Genomic DNA, 10,204 nt, shown 5'->3' with positions numbered 1-10,204 from the left:
AGGAGAAGCTATTTTCCAATAACAAGTGACTAGCAGAAGAACATTTTGTAGAACCCTTAGAGAGAAGTAAAGTTTTCTTAGCAAAAGAGATGGGAAATTTTTATGAGAGCTAACAATGAGAGGTGACGCAGAGACTTAGATTTTCCTGTTGCAACATTACAAGAAAGAAATATCTCAAGTGAACTAGTGTAGGACATAGAAGCACATGAACAGAACCTGAATCATGAAAGAAGAAAAAAATCTGTTTGGGAAATAACTAAAACTATCCCTGGCTATGCTGAATGTTCTTAAGTTCCTCATTGAAGATGTACTTCAAATTAATATCAGAAATTTAATCAGGTCACATTGAAATGGAATGGGCCCAAGATGGCTAGCTCAGAGACACTGGCTAGCTCAACAACATACCTCACCGTGGGAACCGTTGGCAAAGACTCCCTTTCCCCACAAAGCACAGACTCAAAATAAGCAGACAAAGAGGAGCCAGTAACAGAGTCTGTGGTTCCAAAATCCCCAGGTACACTTGTGTCCTTTCTGATTACATAAACCACTAAATTCCTTTCCCTCTCCCACAGTAAAACTTTGTTTCCTCTTAATCTGGTTTAATTTAAAGAGTCCAGGGGCGCCTGGGTGGCTCAGTCGGTTAAGCACCTGACTTCGGCTCAGGTCATGATCTCATGGTTTATGGACTCAGGCCTCGCATCGGGCTCTGTGCTGACAGCTCAGAGCCTGGAGTCTGCTTCAGATTCTGTGTCTCCCTCTCTCTCTGACCCACCCCTGCTCGCTCTGCCTCTCTCTGTCTCTCAAAAATAAATTAAAAAACATTAAAAAATTAAAAATGTCCAAATAAATATGTGATCTATTATGCATCAATTTCAAAATTTAAATCTCAAAGAACAATTTTGTTTTTTGTGTGTCCTCAATCAGCAATGTTTAGAGTCAAACACAACTCTACCTCATTCATTACACTGCAACTACACTGTCCTTTGGTCTCACTCTCAGACAGACCAGACCGTTTTCTTCCCTCAGGACTTCACACTTGCTGATCTCTCGAATGACCTTCCCCAGCTACTTTGAGATCTGGCATATCCTCAGCATTTGAGTCTCACTCAGTACCACCTTCTCAGAAATGCTTTCCCTGGCTACCTTTAACAAATCCATCTTCTCCAATAAGCTTATTTCATGACCCTGTTTATTTCCTTGATAATATATATCCTGATGAATATTAATTTTGTTTTTTATCCTTCTCGCTCCATAGAACACAAGCTTTATGACAGCAGGACTTTTCTCTAACACTCACTGCCTCATTCTCAGTGCTTGGCATGGTGCCCAGCTTATGGTAGACACTTAAACATTTGTGAAATATTAAAATGTCATCACAATGGCTACATAGAATTATTGTTAACAGTATGACATTAACTGTATACACTAAACATGCTTTTTTAGGTCATGGTATGCTTCAGCCATTCTCAACCATGCTTTGCTCTCCCATAAAGTTCTGAGTCAGAGCATCCAATTCCTTTGGATATTCTTCCATATAGACCAGAGAGACCCTACCCGACGGTGACAGGTGGAATTCTGCCATTCAAAATGGAGAAGTCAGATCAGTAAGACTTTCATCGAGAAGCTGCCTGCCATCAAGAAGAGTTTGAACCTAAGCCCTCAGAGTTCAAAGAGGATTTCAGAAGCAGCCCAAAAGACCTTGTCTAAATGGATCTTACTGCAGTTTTTTATTAAGACACTAGGTGGCAGGTGACTATTCTCTTGGATACAAACAGGAGTAACCGGCAGGGTAGTGCTCACCAAATGCTGGATAACTTTCTCTGTTGACACTAAATGTCAACAGGGATTTTAATCATTTGACAAAAGGGTGAGAACTGTAATAAGGGCTTTGGACTTGGTCCATGAAGCATAAGAGGTACTTTGAAACTTGACTTTCAGATTCACAAAGGATATGTGCAATGTGAGAACATTAAAAAGCTAATCTAGTAGAAAAACTAATGTCAGCTCCAGAGCACCACCAAGAGTGATAGCTTCTATGCAATGAAACTAAAATCAATATTTTCACTGAAATAACAGCTCTGTACATTTTGGGTTAATAACCTAATTTAGTAAATAACTGATTGTATTTTTTTCTTTTCAGCTTAAACGCCAGGGAGATTAAAAAAAATCTTATAACTAGAAACTGACCAGAGAATCTATTGTTTCCTTGGTAACCTTCTATGCAGAGTCCTGGGCTTGAACAGTCTTTATATTCTGCCAAGGCCACAGAATACTGGAGAAAACAACTGAGGGACACATGCAAAAGCAGATTGTTTAGGCGTTCCCTTTTAGTTTAATAAGTCACCTGCAATTAAGTCAAGAAAACAGAACATGAGATGTCATAAGCACAACACATTCTAATCAATATATATCTCTTCCATTTTGTGGTCTTTAAAGAGCGGTAGTAAGGAAAGTAATAGAAGGAGGATGGGAGGAGAGGCAACCAGACAAGGAAAACCAGACATATTGAAGAGGAATGGGAGAGAGACATTCACACAGAAGGGAGAGACCAAGGAAAGAGAAGAAGCAGAGAGAAATCAAGGGAGAATCAAGATAATTATGCTATCATAATCAAAGATAAATGGTAGCAGGGGAGATGGGAAGTGAAGACACAAAAAGAAAAGCAGAAGGAACACAGACAGACCAAAATCTAGAGAAAGAGGAGTAGACAGAGAAGGTTAGTAGTTTAAGATGTTTTCATCGGTGGCTATTTATCTGGGACTGTTTCATCTTCAAACTTCAGAATAAAACTGTTATTTGCTGCCCTTTGAAATGTTTATTAATCTGTGAGTCATAGTTTACTGTTCTTTAAATGATCTAATCTTAAACCTAAGAAGGTTTTCTTTAAATACACTTTTAGGTCACCAGGACTAGAGGGAGGCTCAGATTTGTTCTGCAAATTAGATTAGATTGCGTAGAAAAGATTCTCAGAGAAAGAAGGAAAACAGGAACAATATATAGCCAGGCCTTTCAGAAAAATAGGAACTAGAGATATTTTCGGTGAGAACACAGCCCTGCCATCAGGTGTCCGGTCACCAGGTCAGCTCCAGAAATCTGTTCTTCCTTTAGTTTTTCTCCATTGCTGTCACTTTACTTTTCATCTCTGTTTCTGCTGACCCTCCAGTTATCAATGATTTTCTTCCTGCCTCTGAACTCACGCTTGGTAAGAGAGGATCCATGCTTGGTCAATCATCATCCATTCCCTTCCTGGCAAAGCTCTTGCTTGAGGCCATGTGAGTGACTAGCTGGCCTTGAGTTAGGTGCCTACCCATGGTTCAAATCAGTCTTATCAGGGTGGAAAGACCACAGGGTTCAGTGTGTACATGAAAGGCTTTTTCTTTTTAGACTGTATATATTACAGGTATCTAGAAAGGGAGAGAATAAAACCGAAAGGCACGAAGGTTGGTGACCAATACATTGCACCCTGACCTATGAGGCATGTCACACCTTTTGTTCTTGGACATATGCTTCAGTAATAGCCACACAACCTAGTTAAATCACTGCATGCATAGTCACTGACCCAAGGTCAAATTTAGTCACTATATCCAGAAGAAATATTAATTACTTCAAATTTGCAGTCTGAAGTCAATGGCCTTTGAGGTTGTTTTGTTTTTGTTTTTAAACCCAAGCCCAATAAAGCACTAATATGCAATGTTTGGGAGTAGACAGGAAGGGGAAATGTAGGGAATGAATAAGCTCCATGAGAGAAAGGAGAGAAGGAGAAGGGGAAGGGGAAGGAAAAATATTTCCCTGTGTTGAGAAAGAGAGGTTTGTGGGGAGTAGATGTACCCACAGCCAACTCTGTACAGGTGGCAACAAATCAAAGAGATGATGGTGAGGCACCTAGGGAAGGAGTTTGCAGCCTCTGCTGAGTATTTATGTTCCTCCCATGTATCCAGCTTAAAGTTATCAGACTTCAGAGGCACCTAAGTGGCTGAGTTGGTTAAGCCTCCAACTTCGGCTCGGGTCAGATCTCACGTTCGTGGGTTCAAGCCCCGCATCAGGCTCTGTGCTGACAGCTAGCTCAGAGCCTGGAGCCTGCTTCCAGTTCTGTGTCTCCTGTATCTCCTTCTCTCTCTGCCCCTCCCCCTCATGCTCTGTCTCTCTCTCTATCAAAAATAAACAAAACATTAAAAAAAAATTATCAGACTTCAGCGGATCACTGTGGACTCAGGCAGTGTTGGTGGTGTCCATGATGGATTGAAGAACGGAGACCCAGAAAGGCAGATGGAAAACAGAAGTGTTTCCTGGACACATTGTAAGACTTCCAGGTTCTCATCAGACCTGAACAGGGAGTTCCGATAACTTTCCCAATAATGTGGTTAGATGTCTGTTTGAATTTATGTTTCATCTGAGTTATAGAAAAGGATACTTCTTAAATCCTAAGTTTACAGACTGGAAATCATATTCTTGCACAGAGTTGAGCTCTAGAGACAACAGTGAATGCAGTCAGCTGGTAGCCATATTGGGACCCTAACCGCCAGATCCCCCTTTTCTTCATCCTCATAAATTTTGTTTCCTATAGTGCTTAGATGGGTGGAATATGACTGTCCTTCTTGGTCCTGGTCATAGTGGAGGCTGGGTGCAGGGAACCAGCCAGCCTGTGGGGCCCTCTTCCAACTTGGATGGAGAAAAGCCTATGAACAAAAGGCTTAAAAAGTATCTTTTCATGCATTTGGGATGAAAGGAAATCAACAGAGAGATAGATGGTGTTTTCCTTCAGGCTGACTTGAGCCCTCATTAGGCATAGGAGCCAGAACTTATTTATGGAATTATACTACAGTTTTGCTGTCTGGACAGCAAGTTCAACCAATTCTAATCAAGCAGGTTATATAAGTTCCTATTACAATAAGTTTCCATCCAGTCTCTGGGTGTAGAGCCTCTGGGGCATGTGAAAAGCCATGTTGATCCTGAGGGATGGTAGATATAAGGCTCATCTGACTTTACTACTCCTGTCTGACACTCCTGAAGATATCTCCCCCTTCTCCTTCCCCCATCCCTATTTCCCTTTTTCCTTCCCCTTCCCTCCAGATGCCCATTGCTATGATTCAATACTGGTGCCAAAGCACATACTGCTTTGATATTCACTTTACCCACTTATAGAGGGATGATGTCTACTTAGCCGGGTCATAATGAGACCTGAATAAACTAGCATATATGAATATCTTTGCATGACACTCAATAATTATCTGGTAGGAATTAAAGAAAGAAGATAGTGGTTTAAGTGCTACCCAGTACATGGAAAGATAAATCACTCAATGGAAGGTTTATTGGGTGGAAGAAGGTGAGGAGGGTGAGTCAGAGCAGACTAATGAAAAAGTGTGATGCAGGAAGATGCAGGCTGTCGCTGCTGCTGCTGACATTATTTGAAAGAGATAGAAGACTAAGTCTCCAGTCGGTGGTAATTAGAGGAGCTCCCGAGGCACTTTATGTGGCTGGGATGGTCACCTTCACTTCTTGCTTGAGACCAATTCCACTTTGTATAATTATATCCTGACAGCAGGTACCTGCTGAATGGTTTTGTTTTTTTTTTTTCAAAAAGGTAGTATTTTCTTGGTTGTACTTTCTGTAATTAGCATTTCACATAGGTGAATGAGGAAAAGATGACAGCGCGCAACCTGGTTTCCTTCTCTTTCTTTGGGCAGATGGGCAAATTCCTGGGCAGATTGTGACATTAGGAAAATCTTGAAAATGCATGAAAATTAAAAGGTGTTCTGAAAGTACTTTCATGATACTTCCTGATCTAGTCTTCATAATATGATAAATATGAGGTCACAGATCCTAAACGTAAAAGATGGTGCATTCCTAATTGTCATTATCTGGTTTGGACTGAATTGAGTCCTCCCCAAATTTGTATTAACTCCTAATGTGACTGTATTTGCAAATTGGTTCTTTAAGGAGGTGACTTAAGTTCAATGATATCATAAGAGTGGTACCCTGATCCAATAGGACTGGTGTCTATGTAAGAAGTGGAAGAGATCTCTTTCTTCATGTGCACACATAGAGGAAAGGTAAGGACATATAAGACAACTGTCTCCAAGCCAGAAAGAGAGGCCCCACCCAAATCCAACTTGCCAGCACCTTGATCTTTGCATCTGAGGACTTTCAACACAGTGTGCTGGGCTGACTGGGTTGGGCCTCCCCTCCCCAAGGCTTGTCTTGAGACACCCCCTGTGATGCATGAGGAACACAGAAGAAGACAGCATCACGCACTGAGTTCTATCATTTGCTTGGCACCATCTGGTTTTACCGGCACATCCACAGTGAACACAAATAGCTTTGCAGCTTAAACCATGTTTCCTAGTGCCTCTATTGGTTTCCTATTGCTGCTGTAACAAACAAATCACCACACACTTAGTGGCCTAAAATAACAATCCCTACTCTTACACTTTTAGAGGTCAAAAGTCCAAAATCATTCAAGTCAAGACGTTAGTAGGGAGGTTTCCGCTGGAGGCTCCGAGGAGGAAATCTCTTTTGTTGCCTTTTTCAGTGCTTGTGGTCGCTCATATTACTTGGCTCAGGTGGCTTCCTCCATCCCAGAGCATGTCACTGCAGACCCCGCTTCCATTGTTATGTCACCTCTTCTGCTGATTCTGACCTTCCCAGCATCCTTTTGGCAAGGGCCACTGGGATTACAATGGGCCCATCCGGATAATCCAGGATATGCTTCAACCTCAGTGATTTCCTCTCATCTGCAGTTCCTTTTGCTCTACAAGGTAACACTCATAGGTACTGAAGGGAGGACATGGACATACTTTGGGGGGCATTATTCGGCCTATCACACCAATCTGCATACACACCATATTCTCAGGCACAGACCTCTTACGGAGCCCATCCCTATTTAGTATTCTGTAGGCTCATTATTACAACACTGAGTCTCTTCTTGAACATCCAGGCCTTATGCCATTTTGTCCAGGAGGCCTTTTTGCATTTCTCCAACCCACTCTGACTCCTCATAATACTTAAAATATGAGCTCCATTACTTGCCTTTTATACATTATACTAAATTCAGTTCTACTTTGTTTCACATATATTTGTCATGTGACAAAAACTTACAAGTTTCCTAAGTTTTGTGTATCGTCCTCTCATTCCCTTGAAATAATTTCTTTGGCTTTCTAGGTCATATCCTTATCTGGACTTACAGATCCCCATAGGTTTGTGTCACTCCCCAAGTGACTGAGCAGATCGGTGTCCCTGCTCATTTGTACCCATTCCTCCCAACCCTTGGCCTTGGTTGTAGGTCAGCCTCCTGCTCTTATCCTTTCTGAGGGCTTTTTTTTAAAACTTCTTTTACACTAGTGCCTTCCAGGACTGGGCTCCTTCCCTGGGGCCTGGAGTCCTGCTTCTGACTCCTACTTTACCAATGAGCAGGGCCTAGGTCCATGCACATAAACTCTCCAGATAACACCTATATGATAGGAATCTGGGGAGCGAGGCCACTGCCTGGCCTTAAGACCCTCCTACTTCACCTTGAGCCTCTGGGGTTGTCCATGCAGGATTTATGCTTTTGCTCTCTAGAGAAACCTCCAGTTTTGGAATCTGACACAACTCTTCCAGGCCCTGTTATGCTTCCATGTACATGTCTCCTGTGAGCACTAACCATCTTTACCTTTTATCCCATGCTCCTGTGAGTAACAGTCACACCTCACAAATGACTCCAACATATAATGTGAACCTTCCACAAAGCCTAACACAGGCCTAGCAGGTATTTGAAACCAGCACCAACTGATTGGAGAATTAGTTTTATTCTCCTTCCTCCGTATTGGCACATTCAAGGAAAATATACTTTCTTAAGGATACAATCTGGAGACAGAACTGCTTTTTTTGTCTCCTTTTTCTGGAAATATGGAAGTCAGCTGCAATTGTCATGTGAAATTCATGTTTTGAGAGCCTGCTGTATATAAACAGTAGGGATATCAGGATAAAAAACAAAGTCCCTACCTTTAAGAAACTCCTAATCTAATATGGTACACAGACAAGTAAAACTAATTATAATTGGAGTGAGCTACAAATTTGCAGAGTCTATTGCCAAATGAAAATGTGGAGTCTCTTGTTCAAAAAATCAGGAAAGGAGTGCCATCAGCAGTGCAAAAATTTTAAAGTTTTGTCTTCCGTAGGCTCTCTTCATTTGGCATACTCTTTTTTAATGTGATGTTTAATATCATTCTAAGTAAAGGAAAATTAGAAATTTAAATTGTTAGCATAAATTTTGTTATCCATCTTTATATGGTGCAGTGCCAGCTTTAAAAAATTCAAATATGAAAGCATTTGACTCACAGGCATAATCTCTGAAATTACATAATTGTAGTATCTTGTGTTTACCGGGGCAGTGGAAACGTTGCACAAAAGTAAGTCAACTATTTTCATTTCACTTCTTGATATGTATGCCTTCTACCAGCACTTGCTACCTAGAGCCTACTAGTGAATAAAGAAGGACTAAAAGCAGAGTGATTATGCTTGCCCTATCTTTCCCTTTTCAATGTGTTTGGCTAACATGGGAGATATAATAAGAAAGGAAAGGATGATAGGGTTCCTTGCTCATTCTTAGAACATCACTGTTCTTTAAGAACATCATTGTTTTCTAGTGTTGCAAGGAAGCTCTAGTTTGAGTAGAGAGCATGTTCTCTGGGGTTGTAAATGCTGCTTCTTAGCAGTAAATGTAACATGTTTATTTTGTACTTGTTTTCAATCTTCTGGAAATCTCATGCATTGTGTCTACTGGAATTCTGCACTCTTAGGGCATCGCATCCGTTTTATGTGAACGGGGCAGTCCAACATGGCTGACACCATTACTGCAAGTATCTTCTCTGCTCAGGTGGATGCTCCTCTGTCTCAATGGACTTGATTTGCAAAACCCAAATTCAAAGATAATATTAAGAATTTCAAGATGGTGACAGCAGAATATTAAGTAAAGTGTGGGGCTCTTCAGAGCAGAGCTCTATACAACTGTACTGGTCTTACACCCATGAATCTGGTCCCAATGACAATACTCTGAGGAATTCCATGGTAGAGACAACACAGGGTTCCATGGGAATACATCATTAGAAGGGGAGAAGAGAGGAGGACTTTCTACAGGAGCTGACCCCAGAGCTGAAGCTTCAGGAATGAGAAAGGTGTCACCAAGCCAACAAGGAAGGAAAGCGCATGAGAGCAGGAGAAACAGCAGGTGCAGGCAGAGGCACCATAAAGCACTGCGTGTTTGGGGAACTGCAGCGTGTGATATAGCTGCAATGCAGATGGGTCTGGAGTAGCAAAGGAAGTTGACTAAAGAAGTTCTAAGGGAATATGAACGACAAATGAAGGAATTTGCTCAAAATGCAATTGGAGCATTATTATAAGGACATAAAAGGACATAAAAGGATTTGTATTCTCAAGGGGTTTCTCTGATAATTATATGGATAATAAGTTGAAAGAGGGAAACTAGCAAGAGAAACAAATTGGAAGCCATTGTGGTGCTTTAAGAAAGAAGCTAAGACTGTGGGATTCTTTAATTTTGTCCTTCAAAGAATGTTAATTGAGAAAGACCCATATTAAGGAATAAGAGTTAAAACATCAACTGAAATATTAGCTAAATAATAAGGCCATGAATAACAATAATAATTGCTATAGAGTTGAGTTCTTATATCAATTTCTAAGCCACTCTCTTCAAAGCACTGGACAAATGCTTCAACAAATGTGGATAAGAGAAATGTTTTTTCTTTTTTCTAATTTGGTCTAATTTGGTCTTCCATTATTATTCAGTGATTCTTCTGCTGCCATTGCCAAGGGCTTACTGTTGAACAATTCAGTGCATGTTTTAGGCTATGCTGGTTTATCTTAAAGCAAAAACTAAGGAAAAAAACACTGCCAGCCAGGAACTATTCTTCCAACATTGCTTGATTGTTGTATAAATTCAACTTATGTAACTTTCCAAGGAGTTGGGGGAACTGAAGCAAATATCCAAGCTCATTCTGACTTGCGCACTTTTGGCTTGTCTGCATACAAGAGCTTAGATTTCTCCTATTTACTTTCTCTCTTTTTAATCCTTCCATCAAAATATCCAGTTACATGTAACTCATCAGAGCAGTGCACTGCTACCTCTTTTCATGTAGCAGCTCACATAGTAAATGATGATGTCAGTGTGGCACCCTGGGGTTAATGGATAAGACCACCACCGGCACTGTAG

The 10,204-nt window shown here is 41.0% G+C and overlaps 1 long non-coding RNA gene across 1 annotated transcript; it reads right to left on the bottom strand.

Annotated features, from left to right (window-relative positions):
• Positions 1–5,290: 5,290 nt before the first annotated feature.
• Positions 5,291–6,460, bottom strand: LOC115294657. Its single transcript, XR_003910040.1, has 2 exons — positions 6,427–6,460; positions 5,291–5,696 (listed from the first exon to the last, which is right to left on the bottom strand). It is a non-coding gene; the product is annotated as an uncharacterized LOC115294657 (long non-coding RNA).
• Between the last annotated feature and the right edge of the window lie 3,744 nt (positions 6,461–10,204).

This window comes from Suricata suricatta, chromosome 6 (assembly GCF_006229205.1).
Source record: "Suricata suricatta isolate VVHF042 chromosome 6, meerkat_22Aug2017_6uvM2_HiC, whole genome shotgun sequence".
NCBI lineage: Eukaryota > Metazoa > Chordata > Mammalia > Carnivora > Herpestidae > Suricata > Suricata suricatta.
Note: the sequence above shows the minus strand (reverse complement) of the source record. Positions and strands in the feature narration are given on the sequence as shown.